Genomic DNA, 19,603 nt, shown 5'->3' on the forward strand with positions numbered 1-19,603 from the left:
CTCTACCCCTAATTGTATTACCTTGGGCAAGTTGCTTAATCTCTCTGAGATTGCCATCTGTAAAATTTAGGATAATGTTAGCTACTGAAACCACCACCAGCAAAGGTGCTTTGAGACCTAAAGAAGACAATGCATTTAAAGCACTTAGCATGGAGGGTGAACTGCCTAGGCTCAAGATAGCCATGCACTGTGCTTACCTTTAGTTTACTGGATGCTCACCTTAGGAAGGTGAAGGGGAGCAGAGAGAGCTTCCCACTCAAAGCACTGGGCAGGTAATCTGACCTGGGAGGATCAGGTCTGCTACTCCCTATTGTCTTTTCTGGCTTTTTCTCTATTCATTCTACTATAATGTACAATCAATAAAAATTCAGGCATCATTGCCTCCTGATTTGTTTACTTAAGAGCATGATAAGTAGAAAAGTATTCTAGTTGTGTTGTGGGCATTGATCCTAGGAACTCTCACTCCCTGCCTCCCTGAACAGTGTTCATAGTGAGACACGTGAATAAAGAGACAAAGAGAATAAATAAAAGACATTACCAGAGAAGGTGCCTGGACTGAGGTAATATATTTAGTAGGGATTACTCAATTGCCTCGCAGCTCAGGTTAGAAAGATCAGTCTTCTCTGCCATGACTTGGACGTGCTTTAATTTGGAAGATTTAAGATAAACAGTCAGGCATATTCAAGGACAAAAGAATCTGTGATCTTCAGAGATAAGTTTCACCCTGGGAAAGCACTTTGGGGAAGGTATAAATTCATAAGGGCAAAGCATCATCTACATTCATTTGTTCATTCATTCATTATTCATTCATTCACTTCCTTGTGATAATGTCTAACTTCAGATGTGGTAGGCAGTAGTACTCCATATCAGACATATGTACAAATTACAAAAGAGATACAGAGATGTTGCTAGTGGCGACCTTTCCCCATCCAGACATTCTATAGCAGCTGTTAGGTTAACAGTGCAAGTTAGACTATATAACTCATAGTGCACTTTCAATTGATTGTCTTGTATCTTGACTCAAGTTGTTCCATCAACCCTAAACTGTTGAAGGAGAAAGTCACTTGTTGGTTTCCGGCCACCTGGCTATCTTAGACCCAAAATAATCACACAGAAATTGTATTAATTAAATCACTGCTTTGCCCATTAGCTCTAGCTTCTTATTGGCTAACTCTTACATATGAATTTAACCCATTTCTATTAATGTGTATATCACCACAAGGTCATAGTCTACCAGCAAAGTTTCAGCAAGTCTATCTCCCACAGTGGTTCCATGGCTCCATGGCATCTCTCTGACTCTATTCTTCTTTCTCCCAGCATTCAGCTTAGTTTTCCCCACATACCTAAGTTCTGCCTATCAACAGGTCAAGCCAGTTTTCTTTATTCATTAATGGTAATCACAGCATACAAAGAGAAATCCTACATCACCTATTTAGCGAAGTATTTTCTCTAGCTGCACTGAACTGTGGTAGCTCTATAGAAACCATGTAGGATTAGAGCTAACTTAAGGAAATTCAACAGGGGCATCAGAGAGTAGTGATGCTTTGCTCTTACCTGGCCCCAGAACTGAGAATAGGGATATGGGATGTGTAAGGAAGAACCTTTCCTGCAAAGACTACCCCTACCTGCAGTCTCATTCATCTTGGAAACCCTTGTTTTCACTTCCCAAAATGACTGGAAGAGAAGGTTATGCTAGAGAAGATTATTGTAGATGCTGAGCCTAGTCATGCTGCTGGCTCAGCTGCTGACCACATGGTGGCTTAAACTTGTTTATAAACATAGTGTTGATATAAATACACAACTCCATCTCAAAGGAAATAAGAGACAATTTATTCTGGAGCCAAGTATGAGTGATCATAGTCCTAGCCCAGAAACACTGATTTAATTCAGCCTATGTTCCATGTTTAAATATGCTAAAAGTTCTGTGAGATTTTATATTGATAGGAAAAGGAAATTATAAATCAAGACACCTTTTTAAGCATTTGTGGGAATACCAGGTAAGTGAGTCACAAAATCTGGGGAAATCTTTGCTATAGGCATTGGATGGTACCTGATGGCATACTAAACCTTTTGTTTGGTGGGACCTAGGTGTCTGTTTATAGATTTCAAAGGATTTATCTAATTATCAAAAAGATGGTAGGCCCCATACAGAGAAGGCTAATAGATGGCTATTAAATTGTGCAAGAAATTGGCCCAGGATAATCTGGCTTTGGACTTCAAGATTCCATAACCTCCATATCATTTACATATTAATCAGGATCTTTAGTTCACAATAGCTAAGTTAAAAGTTAGAGAATATTTTCCTCCTATGTCCCTGACACCCCTTGGCTCCTACAACCCCTGCTCCTTCTCTTCAGCAGGTCTCCCTGAGTTTGGCCAAATGTTTGGCCTTGGATCTCTGGGTCTTGGATCTATGAATCTGCCTCCATCATTCACTGAATGAAGGCTCTCTGTTGACAGCCAAGATAGTCTTCAATCTGATCACAGTTCAGGCTCTGTAGCCACTGCTTCCAGGAGGCTTAGCTGGGGCCGTCCTTGTAAACTCCTGGAAGTTTCCCTTGCATCAGGCTTCTACCCAGCTCCATAAATCCCCTCGACCTAGTCATCCTTCTCAGGGCTCTCCCCCTCTGCTCAGCCTACAACATAATCCATCAAGTTCTCATCCCCATTCACCCAGTCCACCTAGGACATCTCTTCTCTTTCCCCTTCCCAAGGAGATCCATGCATCCTCCCTTGGGTTCTCCTTTTTACCTAGCCTCTCTGGGTCTGTGCATCGTAACATTGTTATCCTTCACTCTACAATTAATATCCATTAATGTTGATATTATTATTGATATGTTAATATTAATTTATATTAATATGTTTAATATCACTTATGAGTAAGTACATGCTATGCTAGCCTTTTGGGATCTGAGTTCCCTCATTAAAGATGAGTTTTTCTAGAAGGGGTGAATTGAGGAGGGGACAGAATGAAGTTGAGGAGGGACAGAGGTTGTCGTTGGTATACAAAATTAATTAATTAATAAAAGAATAATAGGAAAATTTTAAAAATTAAAAAAAAAGCATTGAGGGAAGAGATTTAGAAGTCCAGGACAGTTTAAAGTCACTGCGAGTGAGTGGCTAATGGGTCCTTAGCATTTTCTAATGGCTTGTTCTTGATAAAAGAAAGGTCCATTGGTTTCAAAAACATCGTGTGGGATGCTACAGCCATAGAATTGAGCAGTCACTTATGACCGTTGTTTATTTAACTTATTTAAGTTGGTTTTAAAATATAAAAAAGCATTACAGTGGGTATTTATTATCTTATTTTAAATTAGAGTTGCTATAACAACTGTAGAGCGTACCCTCAAGTGAGACTGAAACATTTGTAGATGGCTTTGTGAGACAACGTATCCTCTAAATTTTCCTCTAAAGATCTATCAATTTGTGAAGACATTGTCTTTCTAAAAATACTCTTATTATCAGTGTGTATGAGTGTGTGTGAGAGAGAAAGTGTGCTTGAGAGTGTTTGTGGGGTGGGTATTGGTGAGTGTGTGAGTGTTTGGTTGTCGGTGTGCGGGTGGGTGTGGGTGAGTGTAGATGGGTATGAGTGTGTTCACACTAAGACAGGCATGTGGCCGGGCAGTGGTGGCACACGCTTTTAATCCCAGCACTCGAGAGGCAGAGGCAGGCGGATCTCTGGGAGTTTGAGGCCAGCCTGGTCTACAAGAGCTAGTTCCGGGACGGGCACCAAAGCTACAGAGAAACACTGTCTCGAAATACCAAAACAAAAAAGAAAAAAAAAGAAAAAAGAAAAGAAAAAAGATAGGCATGTGGAGGTCATAGTCCACCTTCTAGAATTGGTTCTCTCCTTCTGCCTTTCTATGGTCCCCAAGGGTCAAACTCTCGTCATCAGGCTGCAGAGCATATGACTACTCTCATAGGCATCTCCTAATCTTAGACAACCCTGTGAAAGTACCGTGGGGGTTGTGACCCACAGGCTGAAAACCACTGCTCTTGTCTCTTGAGAACCTGGCAAGCTCCCCAGGGATATCAACCACACATGAGATACCAAGTTGCAATACGACTAGACCCTTCCCCTCCTGTTAAGGTTAGATTAAGCAACCCAGTAGGAGGAAAGGGGTCCCAAAAACAGACAAAAGAATCAGGAACAACCCTTACTCCCATTGTTAGGAATCCCACAAGAAGATCAAGCTACTCAGATTCTGTGGTTTTTCTTGTGGTCTCCCTGACCCCTCTGTCTCCTACAATCCTCTCCTCCCGTCTTGCTCACAGGATTCCCCAAGCTACATTTAATATTTAGCTGTGGGTCTCTGCATCTGTTTCCGTCGGTTGCTGGATGAAGCCTCTCTGACGATTAAGCTAGGCTTCAGTCTACGAGTATAACAGAGTATCATTAGGCTTCATTACATTGGCTTTATTTTCTCCAGTCATGTTTGCTTCTATCCTAGGTCTCTGAGCTCTTCAGCCTCTGCTTCCCTCCCATCTAGGAAGTGCCAGGGATGGGCTTCCTCTCATTGCTTGTCTAGTCCAATGATTTTTGTACCACATTTACCCCAGCACGTCCTGTAAGCAGTACAAGCTGTAGGTTTAAGGTTTTGTGGCTGAATGGCGTCCCAATCCCTTCACTGGAAGCCTTGCCTGGTTATAGGAGATAGCCCATTCAGGCTCCTATTCCCCATGGCTATGCATCTTTGCTAGGGTCGCTCTTGTAGATTTCATGGAGTTTCCATTGCACTAGGTTTCTAGCTTGTCCCCCCAGATGCTCCCTAATTCCAGTTGTATCTTCCAGTACTCTACCTCCACCCTCTTCCCCACATAATCTCCACTGCTCCTTCCCCACCTACCACCAATCTACCCAGTGTATCTATTCTATTTTCCCTTTCTGTGGAGATTCATGTATCCCCCGCCCCACATTAATCCCTTCTTGTTACTGATCCTCTCTGGGTCTGTGGATTGCGGCATGATTATCCACTACTTAACAGCTAGTATCTACTTATAAGCAAATACATCCTATGTCTTTCTTTCTGGGTGTCTGGGCCACCTCACTCAGGAAGTTTTTTTTTTTCTAATTCCATCAACTTGCCTGAAAATCTCTTAATGTTTTTAAGAGATGAGTAGTACCCCATTGTGTATATGTACCAAGTTTTCTTTATCCATTCCTCAGCTGAAGGATATCCAGGTTTGTTTCCAGGTTCTGGTTATTATGAGTAAAGCTTCTCTGAACATACTTTAGCAAGTGTACTTCTGGTTGGATGAAATGTCCTTTAAGTATATACCAAAGAATGGTATAACTGGGTCTTGAGATAGATTGATTCCCAATTTTCTAAGAAACTGTCATAATGTTTTCTAAATTAGCTTATACTCCTATCAGCAATGGAGGAATGTTTCTCTTGCTCCACATCCTCTCCAACATAAACCGTCACTTGTGTTTTTTATCATAGCCATTCCGATTGTAAGATGGAATCACAGTGTTGTTTTGATTTTCATTTCCATGATGGCTAAGGATGTTGATCATTTCTTGGTGCTTCAGCCATTTGAGATGATTCTGATGAGAATTCCCACATTTGCATCTATGCCCTACTTTTTAATTGGATTGTTTGGTTTCTTGAGTACTTTATATATTTTGGAAAATAACCTTCTGTCATATGAGGGGTTAGTGAAGATCTTTTCCAGTTCTGTAAGCTGCTGTTTTGTCCTTATTGACAGTGTCCTTTGTCTTATCAAAGATTTCCGTTTCATGAGGTCCTATTTATTAGTTGTTTTGGTGTCTGCACGATTGGTGTTCTGTCCAGTAAGTTGTTTCCTGTGTCAGTGTGTTCAAGGCTATTCCAGTTTCTTTTTTGTCAAATTCAGTGTATCTGATTTTATTTTGAGGTCTTTGATCCAGTTGGATTTGAGTGTTGTGCAGGGTGATAAATATGGATTTATTTGTATTCTTCTACATGTTAACATTTAGTTAGACCAGCACCATTTGTTGAAGATGCTCTTTTTTTCTATTGTCTATTTTTGGATTCTTTATTAAAAATCAGATGTCCATAGGCATGTGGATTTATATTTGGGTCTTCAATTCAATTCTGTTTATCCATCTGTCTGTTTTTATGCCAATGCCATTTGGTTTTTATACCATAGCTCTGCAGTAGAGCTTGAAATCAGGGGTGGAGATGCCTCCGGAAGTCAGAAGTTCCTTTATTGTACAGGATTATTTTAGCTATTCTGGGTGTTTTTTGTTTTTCCATATGAAGTTGAATATTGTTTCTTCAAGGTCTGTAAATAATTATATAGAGATTTTTATGAGGATTATGTTGAATCTGTAGATTGCTTTTGGTAAGATGTCTATTTTTACTTTGTTAGACATATGGATACCTTGGCATGAGAGATCTTTCCATCTTCCCATATTTTCAATTTCTTTCTTCAAAGACTTGAAGTCCTTGTTATACAGGTCTTTCACTTGTGTTATAGACATTTGAAAATGTCAAAGATGGTATTTATCTTTACAAAGGAGAAGGACATGGTGGTGCTGGAGTCTATTGGCATTAGGGAAGGACATCAGGCCAACATCTTCTGAGACTCTGCTACCCTAATGCTAGTCCTTTTCACTTTATACATCATATTTTTTTAGAAGCCTTATTTTTCTAGAATCCTTTTATGCATGGCCACTATCTTACATGTGTGATCTCCTCTGCTCTTCCATAGTCATTCACTGTTCATAACCTTATTCCAGCACCTGTGCTCCTGGTAGGCAGTTAATCCAGTGTATCTCTTTTCTAGGCATTATGATCACTCTCTCTTTTCCTGCAGAGACCAGGAATGCCTCTAGTATAGATCTTCTTACAGAGCATGACAGTTACATATGTTCATACAGGTAAAGACTAGGTCTTGCCACCTTTTGTTACCAATGCAGAGTGCCTGATACAGGGTAAAATTGCAAGAGTTTTCATTGAATGAATGATACTTATGCAGTCAGGCGGTCAACCTAAGCCCTCTACATATGTGATAGTGGTGTAGCTTGGTCTATTCATGGGACTCCTATCAATAGGAGCAGGGGCTATCACTTTGGCTGGCTCTTGAGAACCTATTCCTCATACTGGATTGTATTACCCAGTGTAAATACAAGGGAAGGTGCTTTATCTTATAACAACTGATATTCTATGCTTTGTTGACACCCATTAGAGGCCTGCCCCTTTCTGAACAGAAACAAAGGAGAAGTGGATTTGAGGGGCAGGGAGACATGGGGAGAGCAAATGGGAGGAGAAGAGGGAGAAGAAACTGTAGCTGGAACGCAAAATAAATAAATCAATTAAATAAAATAACTTATGCAGTCAAACATTTGCACAAATGTCAAGTCAGTTCACCTTGTATTTACTTCCATATGTGCCCATTTTACCCCTGCAGAGGCTACCACTTAAAATGTGACTAGCTGAGTCATCTGGCTATCAGAAAGTTGTAATTTAAATATTTTCTGCTATTTGGTCTCCTAAATTAAAGGGAAAGTCATAGTTTTATTCTGGGTGGTGAGTATCATGACAGCAACAGTACAGCTTCTATGGTGGCATCAGGCAGGATGGGTGGGAAAGTGTTCCTCAGACTGATGGAGCTACAGCACTGTGGTGCTTTGGGTCCCCGACCCACTGGCTAGAAAACTAAGCCCCAGAATGAAGCAGGGACTTCCCTATGTTCCAGGACATTTATTTGTAGAAGTAGAAAATGAAATCTTATTCCCCTTCCCCAATTTGCCATTCTTCTCAATCAATCCATCATCTGGCCTGGTCTGTAGACATTCACTGGGTGACTAGTGTGCTGAACTGTAGGGATCCCCAAGAATACAGGCACCTATGCGTGATGTGCAGTGTGCTCTGCAGAAGCATAAGCCCCCAAGTCTTTTTTTTTTTTAGTTCAGAAAGCTAAAGTTAGAATCCTTCTCTACAGTGGTTTTTAGTTTTGAAACAGCACCCTTCATGGCACATCTCAAGTTCAAAAAGTGACTACGTTTTGTCAAGTAGTGAAAGCTATTGATGTATGCACATATAATATAAAGATGCACAAGTATTTTTGAGATCATAAAGGCAGCTTGAAATATTATAAAAAAATCTTATCTATTTTTATGTGCTGCTTCTCTTAGTCCTTTATGAAGGAAGCCTTATACCTCTGCTGGGGTTACACAGCATATGAAAGATTTATCGTTCTTGAAAATTCGCTGGTACACTTACAATGACAGACTGCATCACATTGGAAAAGATTGCTCCACACTTTTAGGTTTATTGCAGTTACACAGTTGCACGAAGATTCTGTGTTACTCCTTCATTGACTCATGCACGCATTCATTTATTCTCTCACTCAAGCCCTAAATACAATCTGCCTTTCGCAGTGTGCAACATGCCAAGCCAAGAACAAGAACTCGTGCATTTATTTCTCTAATGTCGAATAGCTATGAGATTTAGGGCCCGTTACTTAGTGTAGGTTAGATTTCATCATCTATAAAAACATTTATAAAAACTTAGCGTGGTGGGGTCAGGGGGATCAAATGGCACATTGGATGAGTCACTATGACAATGGGAAAACCTTTTTGCTGCCTCTTTATAGCCATGCGCAAAGAGACAGATGCCTGTGAGTGGAACATTCCTGATCCCTCTCTGCCTCCCCATTTGCACTCAGTCCCCTTCTTCCTAGAAGAGAAATAAATTACCTCAATACAGGTTTGTGGAAAGAAAGCAGGCTCTAAGGTTTGGATCACTCTTTATTTCCTCTTTGGAATCTGTGACTACCAGAAGAAACAGACGCTACTGTTAACCCTCCTGTGATGTGTGCTCGGGCAAAACTAACTTCACATGGGGACGTCTGATAGTCTCCAGTGGCACCTGTGGCCAGGCAGGAGGTTTGCCTGGGAGTCCAGTCATTTTTCACCCATACATCATTCTAGTCTCAAGTCTTAAGTTAAATAAAGCCATGAACTTTTGTCTCCATCTGGCTATTTGAGGTTATAATTAATTAAAATTCAGACAGACAGCATGCATTTCTTGAACCTCCTCAAAAATACTAATGCAACATTTCCCTGCTGTATAATAGAGGCTCAAAAAATGTACGTTTGTAGCTCTCTTTTCTTTTATTTTCTTCCATAATATTTGTTGCTGAAGGTTAAAGAATATGGCCAGCAGTATTTTCCCTCTCCAAGGAGCTTCCAGTTCAATAAAAGAGATAAGATGGGTACACAGACGACCATAGTGTAAGAGAGCAGAGTAAATATGAGACAGGCAAAAGCAAAGTACCATGGGGCTTGAGAGCAGAAAGACATCACCCAATGCCAAATCAAAGTGAGCTGCAAAGGATGGGGCAGGCACAAATTGGAGTCCTGGGACTGAGGGCCCTCCTTCCATTTCCTTAATACAGTTTCCTTTTTGAAACTCACCTGTTACCATGCGGCTTGCTGTCTCATTGCTTTTGATGGACAACAAAAGGCACCTGGGTTCTTAACAACAAAACCGCCAGCGCTACAACCCAGGGCAGGCTTTGTCAACACTCTGAGGGCGTTCTTTAGTATCCGTGTCTTTCAGACTAGGACGAAAATGCCAGAAAAGTCAAAGCTAAAGCTTTGCTGTGAAAATTAAAACTGTCTGCATCTCTTTTTAGTCTCTCCTTTTAAATAATTCTGTAGTTCCCTGCAAATAATTCAAAAGGATCATTTCCCAACACCCCTAGTTTCAGCTACTGTTTACAGTATATTAAAGGGAGCTTGGCTGATACAAAGCCCCAAGATGAGCTGGCTCACTGTCTTGGCTTAATAGGAACAGACCAATGAGTGGCATTTATAAGAGAGAAATGAGAGAATGAGGGCTTCTCCCTCCACCCTTAGTGCGTCAACAGGGCGTGGCAGCTGCATCTGGCCCAACCAACTTAGGAACGGAGAGTTTGTCTTGCCCACGATTTTTCATCATGGCAGGCAAGGTGTGGAAGAGATAGTAGCTCTGGCTGCACCACAGCAATGTAGAAAGATGGTCATGGATCCAGAGTTAGGAAGTGGAGAGAAAGAAACACCAGCACTCTCAGTTTTGTGTTGGCTCAGACTCTAGCCCATGGATGGAACCATTGGTACTTAGTGTGTGTTTCATCCTCAGAGCAACTTGAACTTTTCTCTAAACTCCATCAAAGACACTCCCAGAGGGTGTCTCCTGGGTGATGACCAGTTCAATTGAGGGGCATCACTCATATTGGGATTCAAGGATACAGAGGATGAGGAAGTCTTTTGTGTGATGGTGTCTCCCAGAAATTACAGGGAAACTGCACCTATGATGCTTCAACAATATGGCAGCCTAAACAAGAACTGAAAATGACTATATCAATAAACATACTAACTTGGAAGTATAAACAACTAATTACCTTGGCTATAGGGAGAGTTACTCTTTCCCAAGAATGATCCCTAATAGGATGTCCAAGCCCAAGTGATTATCCCTGAAATCGTATACATACAAACGGCACTAAATGGATTCAGTGGGTTGTGTTTGGATGTGTATGCATAGAAATGCAAGAATAAAGAAAAAGAGGCCATGAATTGAGGAGTGAGGGGACGTGGAAGGAGTTGAAAGGTGAGGAGAAGGAAGCGGTTGTGAGGTAGGGGTAGGGGAAGGAGTTGGGGGGAAGAAAAAGAAGGGAGAGTTATAGTTCAATTACATTAAACAAATCCAATTAAACCTAGAAGCAACCCTCTGCCTCAGCCATCTGTGACAATTTCAAAGACAGCCAATCATGGTTGGGATGTGTGTGAGGAGCTGGGGTGAGGAGCAGCAAGAGACCTCTTTTCCAACTTCAGCACAATCTTTATGTTTTACTATCTAAGTAGGTTTTATACTCTGAACAATGGGCTGTGTTTTATTCACATTTCAGGTTCTCTGCTAAGTAGTTTAACATGAAGGATTATGTTGTTACATGAGTCTTTCCAAGACTCTGTCTCTACTGTAGGATTGTGTCCATATGCCACATATGTTTGTATCTGCCTCATACTTTGTAGAATGTAGAACCCAGAACATCAGTGTTATCCTGTGTTATAGACTGATGCGCTTTTCAAAGGGCTGAAACTTGGAGCACTGGTTCCTGCTCTTGTAAAAATCCATATTACTTTCCACTGCTACCATAAAAAGTAAACATGGCCTATTATTTTTAATTTTCTTGCTGTAGAAAATTTCCTTATGACTTTTTTATTTTCTTTTTTATATTATTTTATATTTATTTTTTTGAGACAGGGTTTCTCTGTGTAACAGTCCTAGCTGTCTTAGAACTCACTTTGTAGATCAGGCTGGCCTTGAACTCACAGAGATCCACCTGCCTCTGCCTCCCTAGTGCTGGGATTAAAGACATGAGCCACCAGGGCCCAGCTCCTGCTGTGAGGAGACACCACAAGCACAACAACGTTTAAAAAGTAAAAATATGTAATTGGGGTGGCTTACAATTTCAGAGGTTTAGTCCATTATCATCATGGTGTATGATATGGTGGCATGCAAGCAGACGTGATGCTGGAGAAGTAGCTGAGAGTCCTACATCTTGACTAGCAGGAAGTAGTCTGTCTCACTGGAAACAGCTTGAGCATATATGAGACCTCATAGCCTTCCTCCACAGTGACACACTTCCTCCAACAAGACCCTACCTCCTCATAGTGTTTCTCCATTGAGGGCCGTTTTCTTGCAAACCACCACAGTGTTGTAAGGTTTTTTAGTCCCAGCAAGCAGCCCAAGTGGGGCATGTGAACTCTTGCAGACCTCTTCCTAAGAACAAAAACATCCAGTAGGAGTCTGACAAAAAAAAATTTTTTCTTTGTTCATGAATATTTAAATATTTGGGGCATGTTCAAATTGACCCCTTGCTAACTCATCAAAAGTTGTTGGTTATAGTTAAAATATGATTATAAATTGAATTCCAGTAGAGCTCAAATAAGTTGCTTCACAATCATATGTTGAATACAAGAAAGTTGGAAGCTCCACATTTAAATCAATTATTAAAGAAGGTTTGATTTTCCAGAATCCATAAGACTAAAGCTCTAAGCCAGCTATCTGGTGATTTCTAACAGAATCCCTTAGACTTTAAATAATCTTCACATTTTAGAGGCCTGACTGATCACTGGAAAACACATTAAACCTGCAGCCAAAGAAATTAGGCAAATTGCATTTCATTACTGCTGTCCTTATTAAAAGTGAGTTGATTTAATCTGAGCAAAGAGTAAGTAAGCCAGGAAAAGGCAGAATAGCTGTGTACAAGCGCTGCAATAAACGGAGTGATTAGGAGACTCCCCAATGCACACAGTGCAATGTGCCATAAAGTTCAGTGTGTGTAACATCCCTACAGGATCTATTCAAATGTGCCTCTGCTGGGGGAACCAGAGCTCCAGGAGAGTTGGTGCTGGGGCTCCATAGACCACACTGAGCTCAGCTGCTTTCTCAGGTAATTAGAAAATATTTGCTAATGTAGATATAACGAGGGGGTGCACAAGATGGTATAACATAGTCTCTGATTCTTTAAAAATCTATTTGAAGAAACAACTTGCATGCCCTATTGTTCATCCTCTTAAGTTTTACAATCCCGTGGTTTGAGCATAATCACACCCTTATTCCTACAATCCTCACCACAGTCTGCTGTAGAATATTTTGTTACTACACACAGGAACTTCTAGGATCACCTTCTTATATTACTATCACTCCCTTGGTTCTAATAAACAGCAACTTTATTTTTAGCCACTAAATACTTTTCCCTTTTCCAGATTTCTCTATTACTGGAATTCTATATATCTTTTTGTGAATAACTTAACATATTCTTAGAAAGTGCATCCCTATTGTAATATATATCAATAAGTACATTCTTTTAGCATATGTATGACAGAAGCTCATGATGATCTTGGAAATCTGTATGCAGAAGAGACAGGCCTCAAACTCTGGATGCTGCCATGCCCAGCAACAGTGCTTCATTCATTTTTATACCTCAGTAATTTCCCATCATATAGAGACATACCATTTCCTGTTTACACATCTGTCAGTTGATGGGCATTTTTGGTTGCCTCTACTTTGGACATACGCCATTCTCATTTATACAGAAGTAGAATGACCGAGCCATAAAGTTACACATTCTCTACATTTTATTCTTTACTTTTCAAGTTAGATAAATGAATAAAATAGTAAGCATAGATATTAACATGTATGGTCATATAGATACATATATGTCAAACAACTTATTTTATTAAAAGGTAAAAGGTCCATGGTCAAATGATTATGGAGAATTAAAACTTCAAAATAAAGCCTTCTTAAAGAAAACAAGTGAAATAAGTGTTATTTTACCTTTTAAACTCAGGTTTCATGATCATGCTTTCCAAACATTCTTCGAAATCTTAGAAATTAAAGCTTTACAACTCAGTGATTGTAAGTGTTCAATGGAATGTATGTTGAGAGAAATGGCTTAGTTGCATTGTGTGGTGGTTTGAATTGGAATAACCCCATAGACTCATGTGCTTGAGTGCTTGGCTCACGGAAGTGGTACTATTAGTAGATGTGGCCTTGTTGGAGTAGTGATGCTGGAGGAAGTGTGTCACTGTGGGCAGGCTTTGAGGTCTCAGATGCTCAAGCCAGGCCCAGTGTATCTCAACCTCTTCCTGATGCCTTTGTTCCAGATGTAGAACTCTCAGTTCCTTCTCCAGCACGTTGTCTGCCTGCATGCCACCACGTTTCCATGACAATAACAGACTAAACCTCTGAACCATAAGCCAGCCACAATTCAATGTTTTCCTTTGTAAGTGTTTCTGTGCTTGTAGTACCTCCTCACAGCAATAGAAACCCTAACTAAGACAAGCACAGAAGTCTGAGCTTAGTAACACCACAGGCTACTGCTGTATAGCATGTTCCTTTCAATGATCATTCTTCTTTCTCTCCCTCCTCACCCTCTTTTCATTTCAGTTTGGTAGGTCAATGAAAATGAAATTGCTAGCTAGTATGCAGAGAGAACGGAACAAAAACTACTTCATTAAAGAAAAAGCTCTTTGTATACATATAAGCAAACAAAATGAATGTTGCTTGAAAACTTGTTTTTGGCTTAAAAGAGATTCTTTCTTGAAATAAACCAGTTTCTGACAGGAGGAGAATGATGAGTATAAATTTTAGTTCCTAAAGGAGAATATAATAAGTGTGTGTGTGTGTGTGTGTGTGTGTGCATGTGTGCATACACACATGTGTGTTCACCCCTGCACAAAATGTATTGTCATTAACATACAGAAAACATTCGGGTGCCATGGGTGAGATTTATTGAGTTAAGTGAGTAAGTTTAATCCTCCAACTTCACAAGAGTGCTCTTTGATTGCAGAGGAGATTTGCCCATTCTATCCACATGAGCTCCAACGGCATGATACTTCACTTGGACATCAAGAGACCTCATTGATGACTTCAAATAGACCCACTGCACAAGTTGGAAGGCATTTTATTTCTCCTCTGGGTTTTGCTTCCTCATCTGTAGAATTAGGCATAAGGAATGGGGGAAATCTTCAAACATCTCCAGGTTATCAGTTCTCACATCCAAACCCAGAGCTTGACATGGAGTCCAGGAGCTGGAGTTCTGAGGAAAGCATTAGGGAGCAGTAGCTAGAAGTTATGTTGCAAAGGCTAAGCTCCTCCCGTAAATCCCATGGCTGTAATGAGAACCTGGACATCTGAAAGGATCGCGAACAGGAAACAAGAGAACAGGAGTGCGGCAGATGAACCCATCGGAGATGTCAGGAGCTGTGGGGTCTGCCTGCTCTTTCAGATAGAGCTTAAGATATTGCCTTTTATTTAGAAATTGTATCTGTGTCATCAAATAAATAAGTAGATTCACAGATCTCTAATGTACTACCTTGAAATCAATATATTCAGGTTGACTTTATTTCCCACCAATTGTTCACATCAATAGTCAACCAGGAGGAGATTTTTCAACTTGAATTTTTAAGTAATACATTTTGATAATTTTAACAGAAGTGATTTTGAAACTACGACTATCCCTTTCAACTGAAGAATGATGAATCAAAGGAGTTGCTTGTGAAACTGTTATGTTCAATTTTCCTATCAAAAAAACTCCTCCTGGTTGACTGCTGATGTGAACAATTTAATTTATGGTAACCACGGATTAATAAACGCATCAGAAATGAAAGGCAGAATATGTTGTTTGAAGGCATGGCAGCTATTAATATATTATTTTTCATGCATCCTTTCTAATGCATATGATATTGATGTAAGTAAGGGATTCAAAGAGGTCAAGCTCAACCATTGGGAGAGATGAAGAAAATTAGGCATATTTTTAAAACTCAACACAGGTTCAAACAGAACAAAACAGGGCTAAGTCTGTTTCCAGATAGGTCTGAATAGCCTGTCCAAATGATTAAGGTGCTTACAGAGCTTTAGGACGTGTTTGGCCTACCTGGATGTGGTGGCAGACATCTCTGACCCAAACACTCGGGATGCAAGAGCAAGATGATGTGTAATTTGAGGATATCCCTGCATACATAGCAATTCCAAGCTGGGCTCCATGAGACCCAGACTCAGGAAAACAAAACAAAAGGAAATGGAAGGAAGAAAAGAGTTTGGCAAGCAAAACTGGTGAAGTATATCTACGGAGAAAGAAAACTACATCAGCACCTGCCCAAAGACAGAGCTTTACTCCATCCTGTGAGGAAATGAATAAGTACTTTCCTCACTGGTTCACTTTCATCTGATTTCACTTGTTAGGTTCCTGGGATGGCTTTTAATTTAACTGCTATATAAGTCTGGGTCCAGTCAACAAAGTTTAATATAGAGAAAGTTTAAAGGGTGCTACTGGTGGCAGAGACTGAAGTAGTAAGGAATTATTAGTATGTAAAGAGACTTCAGCCACTAAACTCAGGATGAGTGATTGTGTTATTTAAAAATAAGAGTCTCTCAGTGGAGTGAGACGCAAGCAACACTGGGAGAGCTGTGACCACAGTGTAGTGAATGGAGGGATGGTCGCTGTGTGGTCACAGCCACAGAAATGGAAACTCTGGCTTCTTTAACCAGCAGACTGGAAAACGTTCATGGAGATCTGATTTTAGTGAGGCATTGCCCCAAGGGAAACAAAGCTGCTGGCCATTGGTTAGGTTGGTATCCAGTCACTGCAGAAGCTGGGTGTGGAGGAAGCTACGTGTTCTGCCCCATAGAAACTGGCATTGAAGAAGCTGACTGTAAGACAGAAACCTGGCAGTAAAAATTAGAAGCCAACCACACTGGAGGAGAGAAACGCTAGAGAAGCCTGCTTTGGAAGGCTGAGCAGATTGCCGGAGCTATGTGCTGACTAGGCCACACTGGAGAGAGTATTCACTCTGAGGGTCCAGATGCTGGGAAAGCCTCTGCAGGCGTTTGTCTTTAAGAATAGACCGGACTAGAAAGGACTATTGATTATTTTACCATGTCTCATCACACACTCTGCAGTGCTCACTAGTAACAAGACCCAGCATCACTGTTCATTTACAGAAAGAAATTAATAAGAGTCACATCCATTTTCACAGAGAAGGCAAAACGAAAATTGAGAGCAAGGGGTCAGTAAGTCAGCAGTCGGCATGATTTCCAACAGTACTCTCTCACCTCACAAGAGAATTATAAAGTGCAAGTCCTTTGTCATGGCTTGGATACTACCCTGAATGAAGTGATATCTTGTCTACTCCTTGGCTGATCTGGTCTTAGGACTTGCATGGGCCAATAGGATGTAATTGAAAGCAATACAACCTCCATTTGCAACAGAGTAGAAGTTTTAAATGCAAGTTCACTGGTGTGGGAGGTCCTTCTGTATATGTGTTGCTTTCATTGGTTAATGAATAAAGAAGCTGCTCTTGACCAATGGCTTAACAGAACATAGGCAGGCTGGAAGAGATAAATAGAAAAAAAAGGCAGAGTCAGAGAGAAGCCATGTAGCCCTGCCAGAGACAGATGACAGACAGAACTTTATCCGGTAAGCCACAGCCACCTGGTGATACACAAATTAATAGAAATGGGTTAAATTACAATGTAAGAGCTGCCACTAAGAAGCTAGAGCTAATAAGCCAAGTGGTGATTAAATTAATACAGTTTCCATGTGGTTCTTTCAGTTCTGGGCAGCGGGGAATGAATGAATGAATGGCCTCTTTACAACGGGACACTTTTCAGTCTAGAATCCTGCGTCTAATGCTTTTTCCATGTTTGAGAACAAGCAGCTTTCAAGTTTCTGGTTGACTTATTATGATCATACTGTTCAAACTATAGCATGAACTTTTGGGTCATCTCGTGTAGTATACTAAACTGCAGCAAGGGGAATAGGAGGAAAAGGACCAAAAGGAATCCATTAGTAGTGTCATATGAGAGAGGTCTTGAGAACCAGTTAATTCGCATTTCTGGGATGTCATGTTAGCCTTCCTTGATTACAGCTCTGCAGGTGGAAGGTCAGAGATGGGAGTGTCATTGTCAACAATTCTTCAGTGTGTGAAGGACCTCTCTACATGAACTTTTATTTTTGCCAGTTTTGATGATGCCCTGACAACAAGGTCATTTATTTCTTTTCTTTATCAAACATTGGCAAGTTGTCTTGGATATCAGGTTTTCATTTATCTCTGGGTAGCTTTTTTTTAATGGAACTCTTTAGACTTCTCTGTCTTTTTGTAGAGGAAGTGAGTTTTGATGAGTAACCCTGTGTTGTCTTCCTAAGACACTCAACTCAGCACTAATTTCTCATGGAATATTCCTCCGCTTGGTGTGTTTCCCCTCATAAAGAATGAAGACTCAATCTATTTCTCTCTGTTCTCAAGTCATTTTGGGCAAAGACTCCATTCAGACTTCCCATGGTATGCTGTTTTATTTCTCAGCTTGCCTGTCTATATCACCAGGTTAAAATGCCTTGAAGATAAGGGGCTTGCATTGATTTTCTAGTATCTCTGATCTATGTCTTGCAGAGAACCTGTTTATGGTAAATTGTCAATGTAGGGCTGGAAAACAGATCAATGCTATTGGCAGAAATAAGTGGTCAATTTTTATGAAAAAGTGTTTCTTATGTGTGAAAATATTATATTCAGGATTGATTACAGTCTAAAGCCTGTATCCAAATTAACAGCAAAAGGTTCATTGTCTGATAAAACTTTATCAGTATAACCCTAAATATCTTGGTTAATTTACAAGGCCCAGACTCCATTAGGTTCATGTATTCCTCAAAGATAAATTTAAAACAGCTATAATACTTTACCCCGAAAGTATGTTTTTCTTTGAAATAGGCTAGGAAACAAAGTGTCAAAGTTGGAGGGGTCTAATACCCTGCCTGGAAACATGAACAACATGGGAATCTTTGATATAACATAGAGATTGTTCTAGTTAATCTGTGAAACAAACTTTTAGAAGTGTGTGAAATGAATATATTATAAAACCACAGTAAGAGTTTCAACTTTTATTTGTCCATGGCCCACCATGTTCTGCTTTCTTGAGCATTGAAAGAGTATGCATATAATTGTTGAATATACTTAAGGAATACTATATGAACAAAGTTGTCCCTGTTTGACTTTAAATGGAAATATTTGGCTGGATAAACTTACTATGTCCATTAATTTGCCTGCTATGTGATATACAATTTTTGCTTATGGATGTCAGACCTGAAGATCAGGGACAATAGAGATTCCCCCAGAACCTGCTATATTTTTCATTGCCATCTCAAATCAAACTGATGATGCTTTTCATGAGAAGCCCTAATAAAAGTCACAGTCTCTATTGAAAAATCCTTGTATTTTATGAATTTCTTTCATGTAGCCTTAATAAAGTTTTGAAACAATCCATACTAGATTTCACAGGAAGCTTGGATCTTCCAGCGCTCTCCTTAGCAGCTGATTTTAAACACTACTTTCGGCATGATTACCTGCAAATGGTGGTGGTGGGTTGTTTAATATTGAAAAACTGGTCGCTGAAGGGACAAGAAGCTCAATTATTCCAAATCCGGTTAGGTTCCTCTTTCGAGTAGTTTAACAAACACAATTGCATGTTGTCTTTTACTTTCAAAGGGCAGGCTTGTATTCATTTTCTCAAATACGTAGTTCATGGCAAATGCCAACATTTCTAAGTCATTTTGCATGAGAAGAAAGAGTTGATTAAAACAAAAATACCTCTAGCTTGTTAAAGCAGGAAAGCTTTGTGATTGACAGCTAGTTCACACAACATTTGTTCAGTTGCCAACTCCTGTCTCACCCACTATTTGCAGAAGAAGGCAAACAATTCAATTCATTGCAGTCACTGTCTTTTTGGTAGAGCAGAGGGGCTCTTTTTTCTTCTGTCAGATTCTATAAGGAAAAAGGCTATGCTTTTGGTCCCAGGTCTGTTCCTTTATTTAGAACACATTAGCAAAGTGAACCCGGATGGAGTCTGCTCTAAAACTGAGAGGGGAAACCCCATCGATGTGGAAATCACGAGTGTTGCTTAAACCCTTACACGAACGTGTTCCTGTGCTTGTGAGAACTGGTGGTCAGTCTACGTGAATTCATTGGAACTCATTAACAGTAAGACCGCTCGCTGGATTAGGAGAAATTGAAGATGATGTATAACAGGGAGATCTGACTTTGGTCACTAACTTAATTGCTATGTGACATAAA

At 40.2% G+C, this 19,603-nt stretch overlaps 1 protein-coding gene across 5 annotated transcripts in view; it reads left to right on the forward strand.

Annotated features, from left to right (window-relative positions):
- The window catches only part of LOC142836509 (EGF-like and EMI domain-containing protein 1), a 626,698-nt gene that overhangs the window by 382,726 nt on the left and 224,369 nt on the right, over nt 1-19,603 (forward strand). The window lies entirely within an intron of this gene.

The sequence above is a fragment of the Microtus pennsylvanicus genome, chromosome 16 (genome assembly GCF_037038515.1).
Source record: "Microtus pennsylvanicus isolate mMicPen1 chromosome 16, mMicPen1.hap1, whole genome shotgun sequence".
NCBI classification, from domain to species: domain Eukaryota; kingdom Metazoa; phylum Chordata; class Mammalia; order Rodentia; family Cricetidae; genus Microtus; species Microtus pennsylvanicus.